This window comes from Anguilla rostrata, chromosome 10 (genome assembly GCF_018555375.3).
Source record: "Anguilla rostrata isolate EN2019 chromosome 10, ASM1855537v3, whole genome shotgun sequence".
NCBI classification, from domain to species: Eukaryota; Metazoa; Chordata; class Actinopteri; order Anguilliformes; family Anguillidae; genus Anguilla; species Anguilla rostrata.
In genome coordinates this window covers 674571-692669 of record NC_057942.1, presented here as the reverse complement: position 1 = coordinate 692669, position 18099 = coordinate 674571, and the positions used below count along the sequence as shown (strand labels likewise).

Below are 18099 nucleotides of genomic sequence, written 5' to 3'. Positions count from 1 at the left end.
AAAATATAAACACAGTACCGCGAGGATGGGCATTTATCTTGCTAATAGTACCTTAAAAATGGAAAACTATAATTCACAAGGAGTTGTATCCACCCACATATTTGTTTTCTACCTGTGAAAATGAGAAAATTCTGACTTTAAAACCTGTTGCAGGTGTAATGAATGAATTACCATATTTCATGGTACACAGTTTGTTTTCCACAAAGTCCCTGGGTGGGTAAGGGGGGGGGGCACCTGTTTTTGCTCCTGCCCCTCCTGCCATTGTGTGATTAACCTGGATCACTTCAGCACATATACATAGTATGTATGTAAACAATGTGAGCCTTTTTCATCAATTAAATGATCTTTTTATCTTCCTATAATTATTATTCTGCAATTTTATTTAAAATGTTATTTTGTATATATTTTTTTAAAAGTTGTTAAATTTGACAATCACATAAGTGCAAAAACAGTTAACACTCTACAGTACTTTTTTGTATTGTACTAAAACAATATAATAGTGATTCTAAAAAACTACATATATTTATGGGATTTTAATGTATCTACTGCAAGACGGAACTGCATGTTTATCATACAGCATCTCAAAAACAGAAGAAATTGAGCAACTACAGAATGCAGAATACAGAATTAAAAACTTTTAAAGTGAACTACCCGAAGCAGGCTTGCTATTAATGACCCCGCAACAGAACTATCCAGAGCATAAAATAGCAAATAAAATATCTGAGTGGACTCAGTTGTTGAATTAGATCTGGGTCAAGACTACGCAAGTGTTCAAGTATTTGTGTTGGAAGAACATGTTTGATGCATACAGAGTATCTTAAAAGAATCTTGAAACTGTTTATATGTCAAGAGGTGTTTAAAGAGAAAAACTGGTTTCTTCTAGGTTTATTTAAAATATTTAGCAAGTAGGCTACTTTCCAAATACATGTCACATATTTTATCAAGTACTTGAAAGTCAGCTATAAAAACAATGTTTTGACTCTCAATATTTATTTTTAAATTTTAAGCTTTTAAAATATTTTTAGTACGCCTTGCAGCTGATTGACATCCAGCTACGTCGATGTTTTGTGTGGCATGCATGCTTACTCAGCCTATGTAATTGTAAATATGACGGCCGTTACATGTTGTTGTTCAGTAAGTTATAAAGTTGTTTTTACTCAATATAAAATGTATAACATATGTTTTTGAAAATGTCCATGAAACCAAACACCATTTTAACATAGCCAAATACTGAAAATATGTTGCCTGTAATGAAATTAATTCCTTTATTAAATACTCATATTCAAACAACAGTCTGGTAATGTGTGTATACAAAGGACAGAGCGGTTTAATTGTGTATGGAGAGCGTTTCCCTGGGTTCCGAAAACCGCGCCGTTTGTAAGAGAACAAACTGCTCTGGACGTATTACCGACAGGATAAAAAAAAAAAAAAAACCTTTGTCCATGTTTCGTCCGTAGAGTGCGTCACGCTTTGTGTCCGGAAGATGGCGTCCTGCCATTATTTTTCAAGCGACATAAACTATATATAATGACTTCCGCACGCACGGCGGCCGAATTGTTTGACAGTGCTATATTTATATAAATACCCATCGCCTTCCTCCCGGGCGATAATTATTCATCTCGTAGCCAGGGTTAAATTGCACATTTTACGCCCTGCCTTTGCTCAAGTGACAGCATTGCTGCTTTAAGTATTTGTTCTTATAGGGGCGATTTTTATTTTTAAAATATCAAATAGAATTATAATAAAAACACAACACACAATACATTTATTTTAAATAGATCTTAATCTTACATTACTTGGCAAATACGATACTTGAGATAACATTTGATCAGACACACATTCGTTTGTTAGTATCAAATTGCATAAATTATATGAGTGAATATAGGAAATTCAGAAGTTGCAACAAAATCAGTAAGGAATTCATTATGTGTCTCACCGACCGTACATTGCCCTTATTGTGGTAACCTTAACTTAAGAGTTGCGGCAGTTCACGCTGTTATAGGCTACTTAAAGTATAAACCCATCATTAACGGTTTGAGCCGTTAATGAGATGTAAATCATAACTGAACACGCTTTTCACAAGCCCTTCATATAAATCACATTAAACAAGAACATTCAGATTTAGTCTATGGAAACAAATACATTACCCCACACGGCGTAGACAACTGCGTTTTATTCTACCAATAGTGATACCGACAAAGGTGAGACATTGCTGATTAGCCTACTGTGAGTGACAGGCCACCATATTTCTTACTGCTAGCCTAGCTTGTCTTATGTGTGTGCTCACATCATCAAATGACAAACCCATGTAAACATTTACAACGTTTAATCTCACCTGCTAATAATACAAGGGCTGAAATATTATTTTTAGAATGTGTTCTCTCCTTAAGTTTTCAAACCTTTTTTTTTTTTAAAAAGCGGCCAGCTGAATGTGCAAATTCGCATTAGTAGGCGATGTGGAGGAGGAACATGTACAAATATCTCAATTTTATGGGGGGAAATCAGGGTTTAATGATCATTTAATTCTTCTCGAATCAACGTAGTACACTCATTTAAGCGCTGGTCAGACAAACTGATTGTTACTAGAGTTTTACTGATTTTAAACGATGAAATCATAAAAATGTCTCTGTACTTGGGTGCTCTCTGAACAGAACTGCATCACTAAAGACGCGTGATTACCGGAAGGGGGAGTCTGAACCGGTTTTGATTAAGAGTTCCAATTTGATTAAAAATTAAAACGGACGATTATGGCTGACAGTAAATTGTAAAGTTTGTAGTTCCGTATTTTCAAGTGCAGAGATATATTTGCCTCCCATCAAAAAATGTATAGGTCTATTTAAGACCATTCCGGAGTCGTTTTAAAGTGACCCCTTTACCTGTTATTTCATGATGAGCAATAGTTCTAGTTTGCGAACAAGTTAGTAATTTTTATTTATATTAAAATTACTACTACCTCGCCTAATAATAATACTAATATCTGTATCCTATAGCCCCATTCGTCTGACAGCTCAATGAGCCATGTTGGGGTTTTTAGGACTTGGCTTTCTGCGCAGCTGGGCCTCCTTCACGCCTCTGAAAAGGCTGCAAGCGAAAGAGTCGCGCCATCTTGTTTACGTGTGATGTGAAATACAAGAAATTACTAGACTCCACAACTGTCATTTCACCAGAAACGTAAACGTTTTATTTTCTTTGACCAAAGAGTTATGGATATTCGGCTACGACCCAAGCCAGTCATTTGCGTGGCGATTGATGGGCCGCTGTTAACGCATTTTCGGTGATTAATGTAAGTAAATAAATAAATAAAGTGTGTTGATTGCTGTTCAGTCTGATCTTAACTCCTAGATTCACTAAGAAAATGGTTTCAGGATTTCCCCCCCTGAAATTCACAGTCCCCCCACCTTTGCACTCAAGGTTCGTTCAAGTAAACAAAAGATAGCAAAGCGACTCTAGGATATATGCATCATTTAATTCACAGAATTAACTGCCCAATGTGCGTGTCAGCGAGGGGGGAACCCTATAAGATGGAACGGTGGGGTCGAGGGCTCTAGGCGGGGGGTCATAACCTCTTAAATCTTCAAAGGCGTTGCCGCCTCAGCAGCTGTCAGGGCCCGTGCTGACCAGTACTTCAGAAGGTCAGGACACGCAAACAATGCGTCTCTCCGGGCTCCCCTCTGTCGGTAACTGGACGTTTACTCCCACAGAAGCGTCCATTCCTCGCAATACCCGGACTTTGAGAAACCCCAACCCCGCACAGACAAAAAAAAAAAAGGGCGAGAGGGCAGGAGGTGGGCGGAGCCTAGGGGAAGAATAGCGATCTGAGCGAAGTGTTCCGCTCATATCGCCTGTGTGGGAAAGCCAAAAGGACTGCATAGTGTTCACTTGGCCACCCAAGAGTTCGGTCGAACCACTTGAAAAGAAGTTCCGAAGAATAGGAGGAGGGGTTCTCAGAACCTATTGTCAAAACAAAAATGTATACGACCATATGAAATTACAAACGCAAAGCCATTATAAAATGGCTGAATATTGCACAAGCGTGTAGTCCACGTTTGAACTCATTTAAACGGCCGATAGGGAGCTGGGCAGGCTATATATGATTTTGAGATTCACACAGAAGAGATTTAGTTCTAGCCGCACCAGAACTCCCCGAAAATGTATTAATAATTAATTCATTCAAAATGAGATAACCGTTTATGCAACTGTTTGGAAATGGGACAAATATCTTGTTTTTTGTTTGTTTATAAAACAGTCACATTTTTACCATTCATAATTGACGTTACTATTTACATTTGCCTTGACTTTAATGTCACTATTAAAAGCACCACGAATTTTAAAGATTTTAAACAATTTTTAAATTATTTTTTTTAAACCGAGTTTGAAAAATTCACATTGCTTCATCTGGGTGCTCCTGTATATCTACCATGCCGATGGGTATTTGATTCTTGGGGATTTAAATGATCAATGTTACTGGACAAGTATGGAAACACACCATAACAATGAAGACCAGTGACCTGCAATGGCACTGTCCTGGCATGGTTTGAAAAAGTCCCCAACGATAGTTCTTAAAAACAACAGCAAAAACCACGAACCTCCTTTTCCCCCCAAAACCAGACTTCAAGTTTGGTTACTTTGCCAATGAATTGTTTGCAATTTCAGAATAATAACAACAAAAAAAATGTTTACATTTGAGAATTTATTCAGAAATGTGAGAGACTGCACAGTGGTTTACTGAGACACTGCGGACGTTCAGGACGGATGTGACAGACTGCGCAGTGGTTTACTGAGACACTGTGGACGTTCAGGACGGATGTGACAGACTGCGCAGTGGTTTACTGAGACACTGTGGACGTTCAGGATGGATGTGAGAGACTGCGCAGTGGTTTACTGAGACACTGTGGACGTTCAGGACGGATGTGAGAGACTGCGCAGTGGTTTACTGAGACACTGAGCACTCTGGGAACGTTCAGGATGGACTGGAGCGTTAGACGTGCGCCCTGGTGACCGATGCCCTTTCATTATTGCACTGCTAGCTGCTCCAACAGTAGTGCAACAGGGAAAGAGGCTCAGACAACAGGCTAGGGCAGCCAGCCAGGGAGCAGCACCTCCAAACGAGACACACACACACACAGTTATACACACTCACACACACACACACACACAGTTATACACACACTCACACAGTCATACATACACACACACACACACACACACACACACAGTTATACACACTCACACACACACACACACACAGTTATACACACACTCACACACACACACAATCAGACACACACAGTTATACACACTCTCACACACACACAATCAGACACATGCACACAGTTATACACACTCACATACACACACACACACTCTCTCACACAGTTATACATACACACTCACAATCAGACACACACACACACTTATACACACTAAGACACACACACACACACACACACAGTCATACATACACACACACACACACAATTATACACACACACAATCAGACACACACACACAGTTATACACACTCACACAATTAGACACACGCACACAGTTATACACACTCACATACACAAACACACTCTTGCACAGTTATACATACACACTCACAGACACACACACACATACAATCAGACACACACACACACATACACACAACCATGAGCCACACACACACGTACACACATGCACACACACACAATCACACACACACACGCACATGCACACACACAGATTACTCAAGCTCAGATGAATGCTAATGTATAATCTTATCAAGAATCATTCTGCACATTTCACCTAAAAAGCTTTTTTTAAAAAACACTGTTGGTAATATAAAATAGTAATAAAAAACCATGAGCTACAGAAAAAGCTAGAATTCAGGCTTCTGCAGAATTATCCAGAATAAAACATGGCCGTCTCTGTGACTCCAAACAGACAAACACATCCCACACTTATCTGATGTTTTACACATCAAACACAGCTGGTGAATATACCTAAACTCAGCACTTCCACCTAAACTCAGCACTTCCACCCAAACTCTGATCCACGACTGAGGTGTGATGGGTACTACCAGTTACAATATTTAGAGTTTGGCGATCAAGAGACACTTTCAGTCCTCCAATCAAAACAACGGGTCGATGGAACCATCCACATTGCCAATCCAATCAAAAGCAAGAAACTTCCCATAAAACTCCAAAACACCCTGTTGTCTTCATAGTGGAAGAACAGGAGCAGTCACCAAGTGTCACAATTACCTTACAGACAGTTATTAAATACACCCCATCTTCGCACCAAGGGTGGCGTCCCACACATTAAACATCAAGCTCGTTTTTCCCTGTACAGATTATGTCATTCTTCCTTCTTCTCCCAACCCTTCTAGCCTAGTAGTAAATAAATCATATTCACAGTGTACATGCCATTTCAGAGGATAATAATTAGCCCCATATGGCTGCAAACACGTCTTTTTTCATCAGCCACGTAACCGAACAGCATTGACAGCCAACGGGCCCGACAACTGCAACTAACCAGCACAATTTCAGCAGTTCAACCAGCATCAAAATTAAAATTCTGCTTCTCCTTCTCATAAAAGAAGCATCCTTTGAGATTAAAGGTTTATCCACAGAATGTATGCATTCAAGACATGTGCAAAGCCAATTCATGAAGAAAGGCCAGAATCCTTCCCTCTGAGTTTCCTGGAAATGGCTGTACGTAGACAGCAGCCCATCTGGTTTTGGAAAGTGGGGGCCACCCACTGGCTCCCACCCTTGACAATGTGCTAGCGGGTACGCAGAATGTGCTCCAGCTTCCCTGGGCCATCACCTGAGGAGGGAACTCTGTTAATCACACGGTACTGTAGGGTTTGTTGGGTTGAGTCACTCCGAAGCACACCAACGGTGACTTCCTCCTCCACTGGTGCTTCAGTAGCTGTAAACAAGCCGCTCACCGATTGTGACACACCTCCCTCGACACTGGGACAGGAGCATTTTAAACAGTCTCCTCCTGCCCCACTCTGAAAGAGCCACAGCCTCCAGCTCACTCAGTTTTAATAAAACAATTTTGCATGACACTCAGAACACCAAAGAACTGTTGTCTGATTGTGCTTCACAACACTAGAGCTTTTAAACACTAACAGTAATTAGAACACCCAAACAGCAACAAGTACATGGTAACATCTCATAACTTACGTGAACATCTTAGCATGAAAGTTCTAATGAAGCAAATAGCGTGTAGGGCGAAGCAAGAAAATAACTTAAGAATTAGAAGAACATTCCTCAAAGTCAAGACCCTATAAGCAATATTGCACTACTCCATTTATACACAAAAAAGCAGAGGCAATATTGATAGGGTCTCGTCAGCAAGGCACGTAGATATACATTATTAACAAAGCAGCAAATAGCTTGTCTGCAAGTCATTTGAGAGGAAAAACATTAGAGTGGAAAAATTCGAATGATGAAGGTTTCCAATTGAATTGCAAACGTCTTACCACAGCCGTCACGTGGCGAGTTTGCTGACGTCGTGTGAATTCCAGGCTCTGCGCAGCCCTGCTGGTGGGCACGGAAATGGCGCGTGCCTGAAAATCAGCCATTAGTTTAAATTCCACATCTCTGCATTTCAATCTCGAGGGCACTCCACAATGCCATCTTCAATCCCACCCGATCAAATCATTCACGTTTCTGAAGGCGACTAGTTCGTTGCATTTTATGTATGCACAAGCAGTGGAAAAAAAAAAAAAACACAAACCACAATAAACCACAGGTCCTAAAATATATACAGGCAACTATTGCGTGTAACACGTGATAATTCTGGCAATTATAACGAGAATGATACTAAAAAATTAACAGTATACAGAAGCATGGCTGAATCAATTCAACAACACGATCTGACAAATAATTTGACCAAAAGACTGAAATGCGCGCCCATAGCTTAAAAATAGCACATACTGTATATACTCGACGCTACACAAACAAATTCTCACTTACGAAGAAATAATCACTTGACTTGTGTAGTTCCCGTACACATACGTCGTCTTCTCAAACATCAGCACTCCTCTCTGCTTCACACACAAACAGAGCACGAGAGAGAGAGCGAGAGAGAGGGTGGGGGCTGGGGGCTAGGGGGAGTGGGGGTGGCTGAGCGACAGCGAGAGAGACTTCCTCCTTCCTAGGGATTAAAGGAAATGGAAACGCGCAGACAATCCCCCAATTCACGGATTCCTGACTAATTTAAGAATTCCTCATTGATCTGTTCTTTTCCACCAGGATTCCTCACGTTCCACGCGACGGTGGCAGACACACAGCCGTCCCTTGATAAACGTCGGCAGAATGAGTGCTCGAGACAGCGGAGGGAGGGGGGAGAAGGGCCCCAGCTATTTCCCTAGTATATTTACAAACTCTCCATAAACTCAAATGGTTCCACTTAAGAAACAAGATTACTCTTTTTGTATTAATTCTTGTTTAATCTGCATCACCCTTTGCCACTTTTGCCCGTTACTGGTTTCCGCAGTATTCTTTAGAGTGGACTCGCCTCGTGAAAGAGTGTGACGCGCAATACCTGTTCGTTTAAAACTATTAATTACACTTCACATCAGCATTTTGATATATAAAGGCCTCAAAACTTGTGAATAAAAAGGGGGAAAACATTTGGAGGTCCGTGCCTGACTATTTACATTATCCCTACATTACAATCATTTTTGCAGACTCTATCATTCCGATCGGATGAAGCACAATAAAGTTGTAAATTCGTCTTTCCAATTAAATCACAATTGGGACCAATGAAGAATTGTTTTAGAAGTGAAGTAGAATTGTTGTTGGTCTTCACAGGATATGGCGTAGCGACTCGCCTAATATTGTTTTCCTGTATGTTTTCGTAATGGTCATTTGCAAACCACCCATCTTTGCAAAATCATCTAAACAGTCCCATTTTAATCCGTTCTTTTCGTGTTACTGTATCCAATTGTTTCCTCTATATAAACGTGTGTGATTAAAAGCATTCTGGGCAATTTGACAGAGAAACTGTGTAGACACCTCACTGCAGTATAAACGCGGTAAACAGATCAGTGGGGCGACTTGTCCATGTATTTTTTCCATTTAGACTTAGGTCATAAGAGAGACTAAATGTGCAAATCTATTGTTTTGAATAATTAAGAATAGGCTAAAAACATATTTTCCTTTCGGTTTGTGACAGTAGAGACCAGTGTCCAGACGACTTGTACATTTACAGCCCAGTTGAACAGGCGAAGTCGTATTTATAAAGACCAGGCAAAGACGACACACCAAAACTCCTGCATTTAAGTTAGGACCGGGATCCTAACCGCTTCATGGCGGACAAGGTTGTTTTCCCCCTTCGTCTGATGATTTCCACACTATGGGGACGAAAACCCTGAGACCGAAAACACTACACTACAAAAGTAGCCTATTTCCAATGAGTCTGATCCTTCTCTACTTTGATGACCAACGGGTTGGGAAGGTTGCCGTTTGCTCGCGCAAATGACACATTCTTCACAGCATTGGCCTGCACATTTATGCCCAATGGCTATACCCCTTTCCTACGCAGACTTTACGCTGCTGTCGCTTTAATTCCGTGCATTCCAGCTTTTGCCTAGGAGCGCGGGGCAAGCTTCTACAAGCTCGCGCCTGGACTCGGGGATTCCACACTGTCAAGCAAGATTTGACCTGCCTCTGCACTTATCGCATTCCCTTCATTTTCCAGCAACTATTCGAACGGAAACACGCATTCTATCCATAGGTTCGAGAAAGCAGTTAAATATGCTTTCCAAACTCATGCTAAATTCGTGTCGTCGGTCTACCTTTGAACCCTGACATGGATAGAAGACCCTTCGAGAGGTTGTTCGCCATTTTAAACCCACCTCAAAAACAAACCAGCTGATCAGTTTCACGGAGGTGTAAATAAAGCGTTGCTACAACTCGATTTGTATGCACGTTTTAAGCCCTTAGTTGATCTTTTCAGGTCAGGCTAGTGACTGACACGCCATCCCCTCCCTTTCGATGTTTGTGCTTAAATAATACGGTCTGTGAAATAACCCTATGTGATTCACACAGCTGCAAGCAAGCCCCCAACCTGGGGATAGCAGGTCTTTCACAGACACGCTGGGCGCTAACAGGGAGGGCCATCTCGCATTATATCATGCAAATTGCAGCAATGTTACTCATACTTAACTGGTCCCAGAGAAGTTTTCTGAGAAACTTATAGAGACCGAGGATGAAGCTGTCCCTCCCCCTCCCCTTCCCCCGTGGTGTAGGACCTGCCTCCCCACATTCCACAAAAATAGTCCCTTCCCCCACTGACCTGCCACAAATAGGAAGCTCAACCCACCCAACACCGACCACCCCCTCCCCCCGCCGCCACACACATACACACACACACACACAATTCTAGAAATAGTCTTATTTTGTCTAATAGTCTAGCCAACGCACCGTGCGTAAAATATTTTAAACTCCTTGGAAGGTTTTCCATAATGTATTATCGTAACCGAAACGTCAATAAAAAATGTGAATTACATAAGAGTAGTGGTTCCAAATTATGTGTTCAACAACAAATATTAGTAGTTGACTGGTCAGGCGCATGTTGCGTTTGTAGAAAATTAAGGCTCGTCCGAAACTTCCATACTTAACTCAAGCAGCAGAAAAAAAACGTAGGTGAGACAATGAACCCCAATGCTTTCCATGCACTGAAGCAAAACCTCAACACTTATCCAGTCAGGCCTATTTTATTTTGCAAAACAATACAAGCAGTGCGCAATTATGGGTAGATTCAAGAAAGTGAAATATGTTCTGATAAACTTCGTTAATTACGTGCATTGTTTCCAATATCAATAATATTCTAAACCGTTTTCTATATCAGTGTTATTTCAAACAGAACGAGCAGGCTACATATGTTTTAAATTAGAAGGTGGAAAAAATATTTTCCCAAAAATAAAAGCTACTATTGGGCTCCCAATTAAAATGAACGAATGGCTATAAAATTGTCAGTTTCTGCTAAATCCGGTCAATTCTTGATAAGCACTGGAAACCGCTGAGATACGAAATCAAGTATAGGCTACATGTCCACTTTCCGCCCCTCCAATTTAATTTGTTGTTGAAAGCTCACGTTTCTACAGGATTTGCACTGCTATACGACGAATACTGCCACTACTGTTTTCAGCAAATACGAGATGGTATTTAATCTACATCTTTGTTTAAAGTCTGTGTTGTTCGGCTGTAATTCACACACACACACACACGCACGCACACAAACACACACACCAATTTAAGGATATAAGACAAACTCAATTAGGGGGCAAAAACCACCGCGATAATGCATTTTAAAAACGTGTCCAGTACTGGGAATGTGTGAAACTTCAAAAAAGACTGTTGCTCAAATGTTACTCAACCTCACACGTGGGTTTCTAGGAAAACGAAGACAACTTCTACGGTGCTTGTCGAACAAAATGTTCTTTTTTTCGGAGGCGTGGTCTGGAAGGCCTCTCTCTACGAGGAGAAACTAGCATGGTCGGTTGTGTAGAAATGCCTTGCTGGATGAAGGCCTCCATTAGAACGAGTTGATGTTATGAGTTTCGCTAATTGTAAACATTCCAAAAGCACTCGACATATTAAAATACTCGCATCCATGCATTCCCGACTGTGTGAGTGTGCGAATGGGCGAATGAGTGGCCAAGCCCGCTCGGCTCAGCATTAAGGTCCACAGAACTGCAATCACTGTTTTTTTTCCTTCAACCCAAGGCTTCTTAAATGGCGTGTCTCGCGAAGGCCCAATGCTATGACAATACTATTGCACTGCTTGAGTGGGTGGAACAGTAGTGCAACATCGTCAAAGCAGCTGACCTCAGCTTTACTAAAAAGGCCAGAACAGCGCAAAAACAAACAGGCTCACTGGCGACGTAGATTTTCCTGTTAAACACTACGGACATCGTCATTTTCTGCTGGTCCTCGATCAATGCAGAATCTCGTACAAACCAACCGTATGGCTGTGCATAGACACTCATTCTGTCTATTCCTTTATCTCGTTTCTTTATCTCACACACACACATACACACCACACACACACACAATGTGACTGCATGCAGTTCAAAACACGACCTAAAGTATCACTTCATATGTGTCAGACTACCGTTGGATAGATTAAGCTTTGATCATATGCTGAACGGGTAATAGCTTCACTTTTCTCTTTTCATTGTAGACTATACACACTGTGCGTCAAGTTAAACATTTCGTCGTTTATTTCAACGTGGCACTTCCTGTGAAAATCGTTCCAAAGTTATTATTTCACAACATAATTCAGTTATAATGTTTAAGGCCAAGTGAGTGCATTTCATTTAATAACTTTGCCAACTGTTTAAAAATGTTTTGAACCTAAAGCCTTCAGACACCAAAAACAACAGAGAGGTGTATCGAATGCCTGAACCAATACATAGTCCAGGAATTAAAACATCAACAACACTAATAATAATAACAATAGTTGCCTATCTGTATGTCTGGGCCTCAAATGTGAAAGGTTGTTATAATAGCCACTGGACACTAATGCATGCTTGCAAACACACGGAATTGGATTTTACCAGATCATATGGGTACTTAAAAAGAAGACTCAAAAGAAAGAAGCACGTGCTCAGTCGTCCGAAATAACCCGTAAAATAATAGTAAAATCCGCAAAGAGGCGGGAATTTGATGGGGGCTTCTCTGTCACCCAATGCCCTTTTAATATTGCACTGCTCATCTCATTTCCCAGTAGTACAAGAGAAAAAGGGCAACGGACAACAGAATGACCGCTGCCACTCAAGTCCCATCTACGCTCTGGAACCATCAGCACAGGAGCCAAAGTGAATACGCAAAACCAGGCGTCCTTTTAAGGCCTACCTACAGCTCCTATGAAACAGTTTAAAATGCCAAGAATATGCTATATTTTACACGCAGGAGAGTAATCCGAACACGATTCCATAAATAAACAGACTAATTCAAACTAATTCATATTAAAATACCGCGCTTATTATATCGAGAAATAAAAGGTAGGGTCAGTATACATACAGGGAATTTAAGTTCAAAAGTTCAGGAAAAATACAATAAACTTAATCAAATATAAAATATATTACGAATGTTAACAAAAATGTTAACATAAACAATTAGAAACAGAATTTAAAATTAAATTAGAATCGAAGTACGACATTAACATCAACAGTAAGTTAATGGCTCTAATATGTTTTGCCCATTTAAAAGCTTCATGAACAATTTAATTAGCTGCGATGTATGACAGTAAACAAACGACTTCATAAAGTCTTCTCTGGTTATTTTGAGAACTGGGACAAAATCCCAACATTATTTATAATTCATAATCTTGGTTAGGAAAGAATACAGTATCTCACAAGAGCAAATATCTCTTGCCTTATTGTCTCACTACATATATGAACACGATTCTACCAGGAAAAGACGAACCGGAGGGAAATGGGGCAAAGCGCAAATTCCGAGATACAATACCAGAAACCTTAATTTAATACGTACTATTCTTATCCCTTTTGCCAAAGTGGCAATTTGAAACCCTCCCTTCAGCTCGTGAAACGGAATGGGGGCGGGGGCTGTTGTAGTCACTGGCTTCGGTAATCAAAGATTGCAATTAAACCCTCAATCATCAACTTTTATTATACACGATTTCGTTACTTAAAATATAGCAATTTACACGTACAATTTCACAATATCCATTCGTGCCCAACTAATTCGTTTTCCAAAACGTCCTGTTTTGTAGGCACGTATCGAATTACCTTTTTACACACATGCCATAATCAATGTACTTTGACTAGAATTTCTTTTCTATTTCATGCTCGCGATTTTTGCTCTGGTAATAAAATATAGCAACGCCAACATTATTTTAATTTGAAAAATATATATTCATACACATTTTTCCTATAGCCTAGAGGTTACATTTACTGTGCACAGTAATGACACTTAAGAAGCGGGGGTGTGCGTTTTATATTTCCTGGTTTTTTTAGAATGCATTTGATGCAATTTACTTTTCCATAACTTTGCACGTGGCTCGACTAAATACATAACACCACTCATTCTACAAATACTGTTAGTTCATTTACAGTGACACTAAGCAGCGTTTGAAACTACAGTAACATTAATTTGCCTTTCACAGAAGATGGTGAAGCAGCTCTTGAGAACGCCAACAATATAGTTTACATATGGTTATTACTTTCATGGTTATACATTCCCAGCGGACTGAAACGGGCCTTAATGAATGTTCTTATTTGAAATGCATGCTCATTCTTTTGAAGTCTGTTGTAGAGAACAGCAGTATAGTCAAATACAAATGCATTGCCCCCACTCAGTATAACGGCCCCTCGTTCTTTTAAATGACCCCTGTTCACTCCCTCTCCACCCCAACATTCCAGTTTCGCCCTGCGCTCCCGCCATTTCCGCCCAATCACCCGGATGCTACTCACAAACAGAAAGAGGACCCCCAAAATTTCATGAATGGTACCTGGCCAAGGGAGGGTTCAATCCGTAAGGCAAAAAAGAAAAAGCGACAAAGAAGAAAAGTTGCCCAAAGATACGGGGCACGCGCCTTGTTAAAGACTGCAACTCCTCCCCCCACCTTCCTTGGCTTTTACTCCGTGCTGCCTTACATCGAGAGTACCGTTTCAGCTCCTTCTGACAAACTAAAAAAATGAAAACAGCAAATTGTCCATGGCCAGCCTTACGGCCTCTCGGCTCCAGACTCCATCTTTGACTAGTTGACATTCAGCTCTTGCTGAAGCAAATTCCTTATTTGCATGCTCTTTTCCGATTGGTCCCTTCTTGCGCTAGTCTTTGCCGCGTGACACGCCATTGGTCGAATTTCGGGGTCTTTAACATTATTATCAGTTTCAGGATTGGTCGCATACCAGGGAGCGTCACAGTATACTTTTATTTTAACAATGAATACACAAACACCGTCTCCCATTCACAAATTTCTTATTACCCGCCTTTCCTGTCCAAGATTGTCATTATTTCTTCTGTTATGGTTCCGCCAGCCCCCACACATATCGGAAGTGAATTAAGCAGTGCTTTACTCTGCGTGCGAGCAAAAGCGCACGCACACTTGTGAGTAAACCATCTCAGTAAATCGCTCACGTTTTATTCTTACGCGCTTTCCTGTAGTTTCTTAAGAACTGGTTTGATAACACAAAGTCGATCCTATTTCTTCACATCCTCGGACGGTGGCTGTGTTTGTGCTGTAAATTAATTATGCAGTACAATTTGCTGTTTCCCCCCTGAAGGCAGTCAATTAGATTAAGTTGACCGACTGATATTTTCCGTAGTTACATCCGATTGCATACACACATTCGCTGTAACGTCCTCATTTACTATGCTCACATAGATCTAATTGTTTTGGTCTTGAGTTTGTCTTGTTTGAAAGTTTTTCAGTCCCGCGTGTGCCTGTTGCAGGCTACTGCCACTGGTAAAATCTAAGGCTGGGTGACGTCAGGAAATAAATAATTTAGGCGAGTTGGCTTGAAATCAAGATTCTTTTGTTTATTTTAGGCTTGGATGTCCCGTCATTACAGACTGGCCACGGCGCACGTTTTCGTCAGAGGAATCTAGAATTTGAGAAAGCTAAAATTAAACATAGCCTACGTAGCGTAAGTTAAAAACAGAAAATAATCAATTATAGAGATTATTTAACGATTGTTGGGGGCTTGGCCATGTCAAAGAATTACGAAAATATCACGGCCATTTGTATGCCCCGTGGGCAAAGCCGTGTGTGATTGTGACTATTCTAACGATTCCTGCGATGTATGGCAAAGGTAAGCTATAGGTCGGAATAACAGTTAGGGTGGGACCGAGAGGGGCGTGGGGCCGCGGGAAGGCGGCCGCTCTCGGGAAGCGCTTTGGCCGGTGCCTGGAGGTGGGCAGCGGGCTGTGAAATCTGGCATTCCTGGCCAATGGAGCTGAAATAATAGTATTGTCCGGCGGAAAAGAACCCGCCTTTCGCTACCCCACGCTCCCCCTGTTCTGCGGGGATCTGATTGTGCAGTTAATCGGCAAAAACGTTTGATGTAAGGCAGGGCGTGAATTCAAATGTGACCAAAGAATCGAGAGGGATACTTCGGTCTGTCACACAGCCCCTCTCTCTGTAACACACACGGGCACACATACACAAAATTAGTAGGTTATATGCTTGCAATTTACATTAATCGCAGTTTCTGTCGAGCGGCTTGGATTTTACACACACACACACACACACACACACACACACACACACACACACACATATGTGGCAACCCTTCTCTCTGGTGTCGAACATTTGCTATGCAAAGAATGCGCGCGCGCGCATGTGTGTGGAAGGGGCCGTAAGTGGAGGGCGGGGTCGAGCCTATGGTGAATAAATCACTATGTAAGGGGGTGGTAGGTGGGCCCAAGTAAAAGTCGGTGGAAAATATCCATATTAAGGTATGATGCGAAACCACGTCGATGTGATCGATATACGGCGTCTCCCACGGCCCCTGAAGGACGGGGCTGGGGCCTGTAGGCCTCGAGGGGCAGTAAAGTTTTGCATAAGATTGTTTGAATAGCGCTGTGTGACACAAGCACCACTCAAATTCAAAATGTAGCTACTGTGCAGCAAACAACTGCCTAATCCGAGCAAGCCTTGCAATGCGTATGTTTGGTGCCTGTGTGGACAAGCTCACATGCACTGTGCAACGTGCGTTGTTTTAAAAAAAAAAAATCATTCTCGTGCAAACCTGTTTGCTATGGGTTATTAATTAGCCTATTATTATTTCTTTTATTATCTATTTGACAAAATACACAAACCCATCAAAGTTAAGAAAACTAAACATGCCCTGTTTTAAATTTCAAAATAGACATTAGCTTTTTTCTATACAGCTTAAATCAAAAATGCAAAAAAAAAAGCTTACTGTAACGGAAGAAGTTCAAGAAGATATAGAAACGGATATTCACAGCGAAGAAAACAAGGAACACAGAGTGACCCATCTAGTAATTCTCTCTTGTCCGGAAAATTCCTTAGTTAGCAATTACATGCCAAAAAAGGTGTCGATATGAAAGAAAGGAAAAAGAAGAGGAACTTTTAGAAAGGGAAGGGCGGGACGTCCGTTTCTTAGTTCGTGAACTACTATAATGTGAAGTAATGAAGAACCTGAAGTTAATTACGCAACGTAGGTTATTCCAATATTTAATCACCACAAGTTTAAATGCTTTACTAGGACATTTCCTTATGGCTTTGTCGTATATAAATCTTTGGATTTATGTTTGCAAGACTTCTACCTTGCTATGAAATAAACATACAATCATATGCCTCACAAACAATATATTATTAATAGTGGAAAGTCACACGGCATCAGTACAGTCATTTAAATATCACATTAATAAAGCACAGCCTAATTGAAACAAACAGTTAAAGTGAATTTATTTAATTTTGTTAAAAAATTTGTTCAGCTGAATGTTTTATGTAAGTGATGACAGGTAGTCAATCGTAATAAGCAGTAAAAAGACTATGAAGCCATTCTGTTGTGTTCATCTTTGCCGCACACGTATACTGATGACACGATTTTAAATGGTAAAGAAAGTTTAGTCAATGCATCCCAATAATGTCTACTAGGACGCGAACAGAATAAGTAGAAATTCTGATTAAATGACATCCAACACAAACTATGTGTGTAGAGGTTACAGTAGGCTATTTGTGTAGAGGTTACAGTAGGCTACATAGCTACACACTCTGGTGTGTTCATTATTTTGGTTACATTACGAGCAATATCACTCCTATTTTCCTGACCACGCGCACACATGGTCATGAAATGTGTCCGATCAATCTGCCAGGAATCCCCACCACAAGTCTCGTCGTTTTTATAGCATTCTCAGACCTGTGGCGGGCTCCACGGCGCGAGGAGGCCCGGCTGCTCAAGGGGTAGTCCTTCCTCTCCACTTGGTCTCTCTCACCTTAACTCCCGTCTGCCCTGGGGGAAATTTCGGTACGTTTTTTTCTTTTCTTTTTTTTTTTTTTTTAAATAAAGGCTCAACGTTTTCTTCTCTGATTGGCTCAAATGTGTCACGCTTGGCATCAAGATCAGTCGGAGTCTAATGCGTTGCGTATAAATAA

General features: G+C 40.9%; 1 long non-coding RNA gene across 2 annotated transcripts in view; it reads right to left on the bottom strand.

Moving 5' to 3' along the window:
* Positions 1 to 3158: 3158 nt before the first annotated feature.
* LOC135264566 (uncharacterized) overlaps positions 3159 to 18099 on the bottom strand; it is a 36945-nt gene continuing 22004 nt past the window's right edge. The window contains exons 3-4 of one of the 2 annotated variants that reach the window (XR_010332737.1): positions 7478 to 7564; positions 3159 to 6813 (exon numbers count right to left, since the gene is read on the bottom strand). This is a non-coding gene — a long non-coding RNA (uncharacterized LOC135264566). Of the gene's footprint in view, positions 7565 to 18099 lie in introns of both variants that reach the window. The other variant, XR_010332736.1, reaches the window with a different exon arrangement.